General features: G+C 36.3%; 1 long non-coding RNA gene across 1 annotated transcript; it reads left to right on the top strand.

Annotated features, from left to right (window-relative positions):
• Window positions 1–285: 285 nt before the first annotated feature.
• Window positions 286–9,148, top strand: LOC140595972 (uncharacterized). The gene is made up of 3 exons (XR_011997993.1): window positions 286–386; window positions 8,332–8,436; window positions 9,090–9,148. It is a non-coding gene; the product is annotated as an uncharacterized lncRNA (long non-coding RNA).
• The last annotated feature ends 1,416 nt before the right edge of the window (window positions 9,149–10,564 follow it).

Raw genomic sequence — 10,564 nt, 5'->3', positions numbered from 1 at the left:
GCCTGTGTCTCTGCCTCTCTGTGTCTATGAATAAATAAATAAAATCTTAAAAAAAAATTTCACTGGGTCAGATTGCCTTGCCATTGTCACTTCTTTTGTTATATTTAAAAATTAAATTCTTTTCCTGTGAATGTCATAGCCAGTATACTTGGAGAAGTCTCATTGGCCTTTGCTCTTCATTCTCTACATATTCAAGCTACATAGGCATAGATTAATTATCGCTATTTAGAATCATTAGATTCTTTAAATTCTTATGTGTAATGATATCTGTCTTTTTTAAGGAGGGGAGGTTGATGTCAAATATGTAAAAACTATTCTGAAAAATATGGGAATAGAGTTCACAGATAAGGAACATTTGGAGCTGATGAAAAATCTGCCTTTCAATGGTAAGCATTTCAAATACTGATGTGAGAGTTTTATAAACTTTTCTTTAAAAATTTTAAATTTAACTTCCGATTAGTTAGCATACAGTGTAATATTAGTTTCAGGTGTAGAATTTTGTGATTCAACACTTCCATATATCACCCTGTGTTCATCATAAGTGTACTCCTTAATCCCCGTCACCTATTTCACACATTCCCTCCATCCTTCTCCCCTTTGGTAACCAACAGTTTGTTACCTATAGCTAAGAGTCTGTTTCTTGGTTTTGCTATTTTGTTCCCCTATGTACATTTGTTTTGTTTCCTTCTAAGCTTTTTTAAAAACTCAAGCTATCCCCCTTTGCTAAGATGCAAAAATAAATCAATAAATGCCCATATCAAAATAATTTAAATGTTCACTTATTCCTGAGGGAAATTTCCATCTATGTTTAACTTTCAGTTTTAGAATAAGCATCTACATCACGTTGACTCATACCATTGAGGGGAAAATATTTCTGAGGCTACCCTTACCTTGTAGATACCTACAGGCAAATGTGGGAAGTCAGGGAAAGAGGCGTGTTAAACTGGAAGGGGATAAGAGGTGAGAGGTGCTATTAACAAAAGAAATTGTGCATAATATATGGCGCCTTGTGTGCCAAATTTTGAATAGATTTACCATATTATAAACTTTACTGGAGGCGGGGTGAGATGGCAGAAGAGTAGGGGCCCTCAACTGACCTGTCCCACCAACTTAACTACATAACTTTCAAATCACCCAGAACACCTACAAATTCGACCTGAGATTTAAAAAGAGAACAGCTGGAATGATACAGAGAGAAGGGTTTTTGCTTCTTTTTTTTTTAAGATAGATAGATAGATAGATAGATAGATAGATAGATAGATTCATTCATTCATTCATTCATTCATGATAGAGAGAGAGAGAGAGAGAGAGAGAGGCAGAGACACAGGAGGAGGGAAAAACAGGCTACATGCCGGGAGCCTGATATGAGATTCATCCCGGGACTCCAGGATTGCGCCCTGGGCCAAAGGCAGGTGCTAAACCGCTGAGCCACCCAGGGACCCCCTGGGGTTTTCGCTTCTAACAAGAATCATCTAGGGTGAAATTTACTTAGGTCATGGTTGAGGTTCTTCACTCAGCCCACTCATACAGCCACTCTGCACTGAGCAGAATGACTGGAATGAAATATTCAACACAAAAGAAAGTATCAGAAACAGTACTCTCTGCCACAGAGTTACAGATTATGAATTACAATTTGATGTCAGAAAGCCAATTCAGAATCACAATTATAAAGCTACTGGAGGCTCTAGAAAAAACCATAAAGGATTCAGGAAACTTCATGACTGCACAATTTAGATCTAATCAAGCCAAAATTAAAAATCAATTAAATGAGGTGCAATCCAAACTAGAGGTCCTAACGATGAGATTAATGAGGTGGAAGTAACAGTGAGCAATATAGAAGACAAGTTGATGGCAAGGAAGGAAGCTGAGGGAAAAAAAAGAAAAACAATTAAAAGACCATGAGGAAAGTTTAAGGGAAATAAATGATAGCCTCAGAAGGAAGAATCTATGTATAATTGGGGTTCCAGAAAGCGCCAAGAGGGACAGAGGGCCAGAAAGCATATTTGAACAAATCATAGCTGAGAACTTCCCTAATTTGGGGAGGGAAACAGGAATTCAGCTCCAGGAGATAGAGAGGTTCCCACCCCAAAATCAATAAAAACCGTTCAACACCTCAACATTTAATAGTGAAACTTGCAAATTTGAAAGATAAAGAACAAATACTTAAAGCAGCAAAGGATCCCTGACTTATATGAGGAGAAATATTGGATTAACAACAGATCTCTCCACAGAGACCTGGAAGGCCAGAAAGGACTGGCAGGATATATTCAGGGTCCTAAATGAGAAGAACATGCAGCCAAGAATACTATATCCAGCAAGGCTCTCTTTCAGAATAGAAGGGGATATAAAGAACTTCCAAGATAGACAGAAACTGAAGGAATATGTGGCCACCAAACCAGCTCTGCAAGAAATACTAAGGGGGACCCTGAAAAAGAAAGAGGAAGCCCAAATAAATAATCCACAAAAGCAGGGACTGAATAGGTATTATGATGACACTAAATTCATATCTTTCAATAGTTACTCTGAACGTGAATGGGCTAAATGATCCCATCAAAAGACGCAGGGTTTCAGACGGGATAAAAAAGCAAGATCCATTTATTTGCTGTCTACAAGAGACTCATTTTTAGACCAAAGGACTCCTATAGCCTGAAAATGAAAGGTTGGAGGACCATTTACCATTCAAATGGTCCTCAAAATAAAGTTGGGGTAGCCATCCTCATAACAGATAAATTAAAGTTAGTACCAAAGACTGTAGTAGAGATGAAGAGGGACACTATATCATACTTAAAGGATCTATCTAACAAAAGTACCTAACAATCATGAATATTTATGCCTCTAATGTGAGAGCTGCCAAGTATATCAATCGGTTAATAACCAAAATAAAGGGAACCCCAGGTGGTGCAGTGGTTTAGTGCCTGCCTTTGGCCCAGGGCGCGATCCTGGAGACCTGGGATCGAATCCCACATCGGGCTCCCGGTGCATGGAGCCTGCTTCTCCCTCTGCCTATGTCTCTGCCTCTCTCTCTCTCTCTGTGACTATCATAAATAAATAAAAATTAAAAAAATAACCAAAATAAAGAGATACTTAGATAATAATACACTAATACTGGTAGACTTCAACACGGCACTTTCTGCAAATAACAGATATTCTAAGCACAGCATCACCAAAGAAACAAGGGCTTTAAATGATACATTGGACCAGATGGATTTCATAGATATTTACAGAACTTTACATCCAAATGCATCTGAATACACATTCTTCTCTAGTGCACATGGAACTTTCTCCAGAATAGACCACATACTGGGTCACAAAACAGGTCTCAAATGATATCAAGAAATTGGGATTGTCCCCTGCATATTTTCAGACCACATGCTTTGAAACTAGAATGCAATCACAAGAAGAAATCTGGAAGAAACTCAAACACATGGAGTTTAAAGAGCATCCTACTAAAAGATGAATGGGTAAACCAGGAAATTAGAAAAGAATTAAAATGATTCACGGAAACTAATGAGAATGAAGATACAACCATTCAAAATCTTTGGGATACAGCAAAAGCAGTCCTGAGAGGGAAATACATCGCAATACAAGCATCCCTCAAAAAAATTGGAAAAAACTCAAATACACCTCGCACCTAAGGTGTAACCTCGCTAACCTCGCACCTAAAGGAACTGGAGAAACAACAGCAAATAAAACCTACACCAAGCAGAAGAAGAGAGATAATAAATATTCAAGCAGAACTCAATGAAATAGAGCCCAGAATAACTGTAGAACAGATCAACAAAACCAGGAGTTGGTTCCTCGAAAGAATAAGATAGATAAACCCCTAGCTAGCCTTATTAAAAAAAAAGAGAGAGAGAAAAGACTCAAATTAATAAAATCAAAAATGAAAGAGGAGAGATCACAACCAATATCAAGGAAATACAAATAATTTTAAAACATATGAGCAGCTATACACCAATAAATTAGGCAATCTAGAAGAAATGGATACATTTCTGGAAAACTATAAATTACGAAAACTAGAACAGGAGGAAATAGAAAACCTGAACAGGCCGATAACCAGGGAGGAAATTGAAGCAGTCATCAAAAACCTCCCAAAACACAAAAGTCCACAGCCAGATGGCTTCCCAGGGGAATTCTATCAAATGTTTAAAGAAGAAACAATACCTATTCTACTAAAGCTGTTCTGAAGGATAGAAATGTAACAGAATACTTCCAAACTCGTTTTATGAGGCCAGCATCACCTTAATTCCAAAACCAGACAAAGACACCACCAAAAAGGAGAATTATAGACCAATATCCCTGATGAACACAGATACAAAAATTCACAACAAGATTCTAGCCAATAGGATCCAACAGTACATTAAGAAGATTATTCACCATGACTAAGTGGAATTTATCCATAGGATGCAAGGGTGGTTCGAAACTCAAAACAATCAATGTGATAGATCATATCAACAAGAGAAAAAACAAGAACCATCTGATCCTCTCAATAGATGTAGAGAAAAGCACTTGATGAAATACAGCATACATTCCTGATCAAAACTTTTCAGAGTGTAGGAATAGACAGAACATTCCTCAGCATCTTAAAATCCATTTATGAAAAGCCCACAGCAAATATCATTCTCAATGGGGAAACACTGAGAGCCTTTCCCCTAAGATCAGGAAACATGATAAGGATGTCCACTCTCACCACTGCTCTTCAACATAGTACTAGAAGTCCTAGCCTCAGCAATCAGACAACAAAAAGAAATAAAAGGCATTCGAATTGGCAAAGAAGGAGTCAAAATCTCCCTCTTTCAGATGACATGATTCTGTACATAGAAAACCCAAAAGACTCCACCCCAAAATTGATAGAACTCATACAGCAAATGGCAATGTGGCAGGATACAAAATCAATGCCTAGAAATCTGTGGCATTTCTATACACTAACAATGAGACTGAAGAAAGAGAAATTAAGGAGTCAATCCCATTTACAATTGCACCCAAAAGCATAAGATACCTAGGAATAAACCTAACCAAAGAGGTAAAGGATCTATACCCTAAAAACTACAGAACACTTCTGAAAGAAATTGAGGAAGACACAAAGAGATGGAAAAACATTCCATGCTCCTGGATTGGAAGAATAAATATTGTGAAAATGTCTATGCTACCCAGGACAATTTACATGTTCAGTGCAATCTCTATCAAAATACCATGGACTTTCTTCAGAGAGTTGGAACAAATCATCTTAAGATTTGTGTGGAATCATAAAAGACCCCAAATATCCAGGGGAATATTGAAAAAGAAAACCAATGCCGGGGGCATCACAATGCCAGATTTCAAGTTGTACTACAAAGCTGTGATCATCAAGACAGTGTGGTACTGGCAAAGAAACAAACCCATAGATAAATGGAAGAGAATAGAGAACCCAGAAATGGGCCCTCAACTCTATGGGCAACTAATACTCATCAAAGCAGGAAAGACCATCCACTGGAAAAAGGACACTCTCTTCAATAAATGATGCTGGGAAAATTGGACATCCACATGCATAAGAATGAAACTAGACCATTCTCTTACACCGTACACAAAGATAAACTCAGAATGGATGAAAGATCTAAATGTGAGACAAGAATCCATCAAAATCCTAGAGGAGAACACAGGCAACACCCTTTTTGAACTTAGCCACAGCATTTCTTGCAAGATACATCTATGAAGGCAAAGGAAACAAAAGCAAAAATGAACTATTGGGACTTCATCAAGATAAAAAGCTTCTGCACAGCAAAAGTAACTGTCAACAAAACTAAAAGCCTACAGGTTGGGAGAAGATATTTGCAAATTACCTTTCAGATAAAGGGCTAGTATCCAAGATCTATAAAGAACTTATTAAACTCAACAGCAAAGAAACAATCCAATCATGAAATGGGCAAAAGACATGAACAGAAATTTCACAGAGGAAGACATAGACATGGCCAACAAGTACATGAGAAAATGCTCTGCATCACTTGCCATCAGGGAAATACAAATCAAAACCACAATGAGATACCACCTCACACCCATGAGAATGGGGAAAATGAACACGACAGGAAACAACAAATGTTGGAGAGGATGTGGAGAAAGGGGAACCCTCTTGCACTGTTGGTGGGAATGTGAACTGGTGCAGCCACTCTGGAAAACTGTGGAGGTTCCTCAAAGAGTTAAATATAGATCAGCCCTACGACCCAGCAATTGCACTACTGGGGATTTACCCCAAAGACACAGATGCAGTGAAATGCTGGGACTCTTGCACCCCAATGTTTATAGCAGCAATGTCCACAGTAGCCAAACTGTGGAAGGAGCCTTGGTGTCCATTGAAAAATGAATGGATAAAGAAGATGTGGTCTATATATACAAGGGAATATTACTCAGCCATTAGAAAGGATGAATACCCATCATTTGCTTCAACATGGATGGAACTGTAGGGTATTATGCTGATTGAAGTAAGTCAATCGGAAAAGGACAATCATCACATGGTTTCACTCATACAGGGAATATAAAAAATAGTGAAAGGGATTATAAGGGATTGGAGAGAAAGTGAGTGGGGAAAAAATCAGAGAGGGTGACAAAACATGAGACTCCTAACTCTGGGAAATGAACAACGGGTAGTGGAAAGGGAGGTAGCCAGGGGGATGAGGTGACTGGGTGACGGGCATTGAGGGGGGCACTTGACGGGATGAGCACTGGGTGTTATACTGTATGTTGGCAAATTGAACTCCAATAAAAAAAATATGCAAAAAATAAAATAAACTTTCCCTAATTTTCTCTCAAATTTTATTTTAGTGGGGGAAATTTCTAGGGCACATCATGAAAACCTCAGTTTTACTGAAATAATTTTAGTATAAAACCACATCATTTCTCTACGATCTTAATTGTGCCCTTCTTTATAGATGATAACAAGGTCTTTAAGAACAGGTTTCTAGAAGGTGTGAGGTCTCTTAAAGGTAAGTGAGAAGCATAATGAGAGTGCAAATGAATCATTTTATACTGTTTCAGAAATATGAATTTGCTGCCATCTGCTTATACTGATTGCAAATGTATACTTTTTTAGAGCTCAATCTTTATCTTAGCAGATGAATCTCATGTTCTATCTTGGAAGTAAAGTACCACACTTTCTTGTCATTTTCCAAAGTTTTAGGAAGAAAAATATCAAATTTCAAGTTTTCATAGCAAAAAAATATAGAAATGATTAGCAGTAATTCAGGAAATTTAATAAATAGAAAAAACTAAACTGGAAGTTCATTCATCAAAAGTCAACCTACAGTTGTTTAGAACTAAAGAATATTTACCTTCAGTACCAGAATTCCCTGAGCATTTATTGAACACCAATTTTTTCCCACCAGATTTTTTTTTATTCATTGAGAAAATAGAGGCTAGCAAGAGTGATAGCCCTCAGCTCTCTATCTCTAATCCCTACCTTTAGAGATATCTTTAAGCACACCTATCCTAGTATCAAAGGATGAGTGAAGAGTACCTCTTCCTCCTCAAGGCTTACCAGGATGCCCTTGAATCCACTCTCTCCCACATCTTTAAGACCCCACCCCATTGGCCATTTTCCACCTCTTCTCCTATGGACAAGCCTTCCTTTCAGCCCATGCACATACTCAACATACCCCATCCTATAAAATAAACAAACTAAAACTCTTCACACTCCTCTTTGGCCATAGCTCAAGCTCCCTTTCTCATCTACTTCATGAGAGACTTGTCCATACCCTGAGCCTCTATTTCTGTACCTCGCTCTCTTTCTCAACCTAATTTCTCTTTTTAAAAGATTTTATTAATTTATTCATGAGAGACAGAGAGAGAGAGGCAGAGACACAGGCTGAGGGAGAAGCAGGCTCCCTGCAGGGAGCCCAATGAGTGACTTAATCCAGGAGTTCTGGGATCATGCCCTGAGCTGAAGGCAGACACTCAACCTCTGAGCCACCCAGGCATTCCTCTCAAACTAATTTCAGTATTGAATACCATCTAAAACCTTGTGTTGTGTAGGCTGGTCTCCAAGAAAAGTCTCAAGGAAAGTAGCCTTAATAATAACTTTGTAGTTGATGGCTTAAAATATTTGATCTCTGTGCTAAAGTTGTTGAACATTAACTAATTTACTTTTTTCACTTTAGAATGAAATATACTTTACTTTAGACAGATAGTAGGTTTGAGGGAATCCTTTTATAGGCTTTAGTAAGTATATAACCTGTCTGAAATAGTGTACAAATTTTATGAGAAATTATCTGCTTAAGAAATTCACAATGGGTTATGTATATCAAAAGAATATAAAAACTTCTCTTTTGGAGTCAATATTCTTTATGGACTTATTTTTCTTAGGTGGGAAGGTCAATATCAACAACCCAGACACCACTCTGAGCAACCTGGGGATCAAGCTTGCAGATACGGAACTTAAAGATCTGGCTAAAAACATGCACATTGGTGGTAAGCATACTATCAGATACACTGGTTAACCCTGGAGAGAGTTTAGGTAAAAGAACCTTTGAGGGAAGAAATGCCTTTTCCATAAGGAGAAGGGAAGCCCCAAGAGCAGTATGGTGGTACACATCAATGACTAAAACATAGAAAATGTCATTTAAGTTTATGAGTATCCAGTTAACAAAATTAAAAGTTTTATTATATGTGTGATATGTGTAACTTTTATCCTCTCTACAAGTATCGTGGTTAGTAGTCTTTCCAATTTTGGATGCAAGAATGCAGATTCTTTAGACACACTCAACTTCTGAATAACTTCCTCTTACTAACACAAATAAATCTGAGCTATTATAGGCCATATTGCATCATTGCAATTGTATGGTTTTCATGTTTTGAATTTTCTTCTTATACATGCTTGTCTTAAAATAAAAATTGGGTAGAATACTAATTTGGAAAGTGTATTAAAAATATTTGTTAAATAAATATATAAAGCAATTAGAATGGGGCCTGACACATAGCAAGTGCAACTATTATAGTTGTTTCTATGTTTTTCCACAAAGTTTTGCATTATATCATAATATATTAGATCTATATAATATATAAGGTCTATAACATATAAGATCTATAATATAATATACTGTGATTTTGATCTTCTCCTATAGTTTAAGGGAAAATTCCTCTAGAAACATTGATGGAAAATGTCACAGATTTTACAGGCAAGTGAAAAGTTACCGTAAATTAGGATTTCAATTATCTACATTAAATTTTGTTTTTTCTTGGTATTTCCTAGTATTCTACCATTGACTTATAAATTGTTATTTCTCTATATTTATTAATGAAATATTTGCCTCTAGTGTTTCATGTATTGATATAAAATTGTCTGTTTTTGCAATGAAATCACCATACTATTTCTTGCTTTCAAGTTCTGTAATCTCTGTTGTTTATATTAATAATATAATTCACTTCACCAGTGTTTAATAACTACAGTGTAGAATGACACAGCAAATCAGAAAATGAAGCATAAAATTGATTGAGGTAATGTCTTCATTGTATTTATCATATAATTCTTATTTTTTTAATTAAAATACTTTTTCGGGCAGCCCGGGTGACTCAGTGGTTTAGTGCCACCTTCGGCCCAGGGCGTGATCCTGGAGACCCGAGATTGAGTCCCGCGTTGGGCTCCCTGCATGAAGCCTGCTTCTCCTTCTTGCCTATGTCTCTGCCTCTCTCTATGTCTCTCATAAATAAATAAAATCTTTAATAAAATAAATAAAAATAAAATAAATAAAAGACTTTTCAAAGAAAAATTCATGCAAGCATCTATTTTTTTAATTATTAGATCAAATTTTATTCCAAAAGTAGTCCCTGATTTTAGAAGAAACTTTCTTGTTCAAATTAAGGAAATAAATTTGACCTAACATCTACATTGATTCTGTATTTGAAAATGTCTTATTTTTACTTTAATCTTCAATCTGAAAATGAGATATTAATTATCCTAAAATAATGTTTTCATTAGAAATAACTACTGCTATGTAAAATGAAAATGTGTACCAAATTTCTTATTTTCAAAGGTGAGAAGATTGACTCAAGTGCTCTAAAAAAATGTTCTGGGAAATCTCGGAATTGAGCTTACAGATAAGGAACTAGAGAAGCAGCTGAAAATACTGCCAATCGATGGTGAGTCATACAAGTGTCTATGGAGCTTCCAGGGAACTTGGATTTTTGTAGATCTGTATGAAAATTTTAATTTTTTTCTAAAACATGATAGAACATTTTTTAAAAACTAAAATGTAAGCTACATATAAAAACTGTAAGTTTCATTTAGAGTTTATTTCAGAAGCCGAGAAATTCCTCAAATATAAGTTGCCTTCAAAGCTAACAAATGCCTACTATTGTCCTTCACAGCTTGTACCATAAGAAGTAAAAAGAGATAAGAGATTAGTGGAAGAAATAAAAGATAAAAGTCAGAATTAAAAAGAAAAGGAAGATATATTTATACAGTACAATAAGCCCACTCAATGAGACAAGTTTATCATATTGAAAAAGGCTTCTCTTCCTTAATTTTATTGTTATATAAAAATGAAAACTTTGGGTAAAACATTTTTAACAGCATTACTGAGATATCATCCACATACCA

This window comes from Vulpes vulpes, chromosome 2, assembly GCF_048418805.1.
Source record: "Vulpes vulpes isolate BD-2025 chromosome 2, VulVul3, whole genome shotgun sequence".
NCBI classification, from domain to species: Eukaryota; Metazoa; Chordata; class Mammalia; order Carnivora; family Canidae; genus Vulpes; species Vulpes vulpes.
This window is presented reverse-complemented; position numbering and strand designations above follow the sequence as displayed.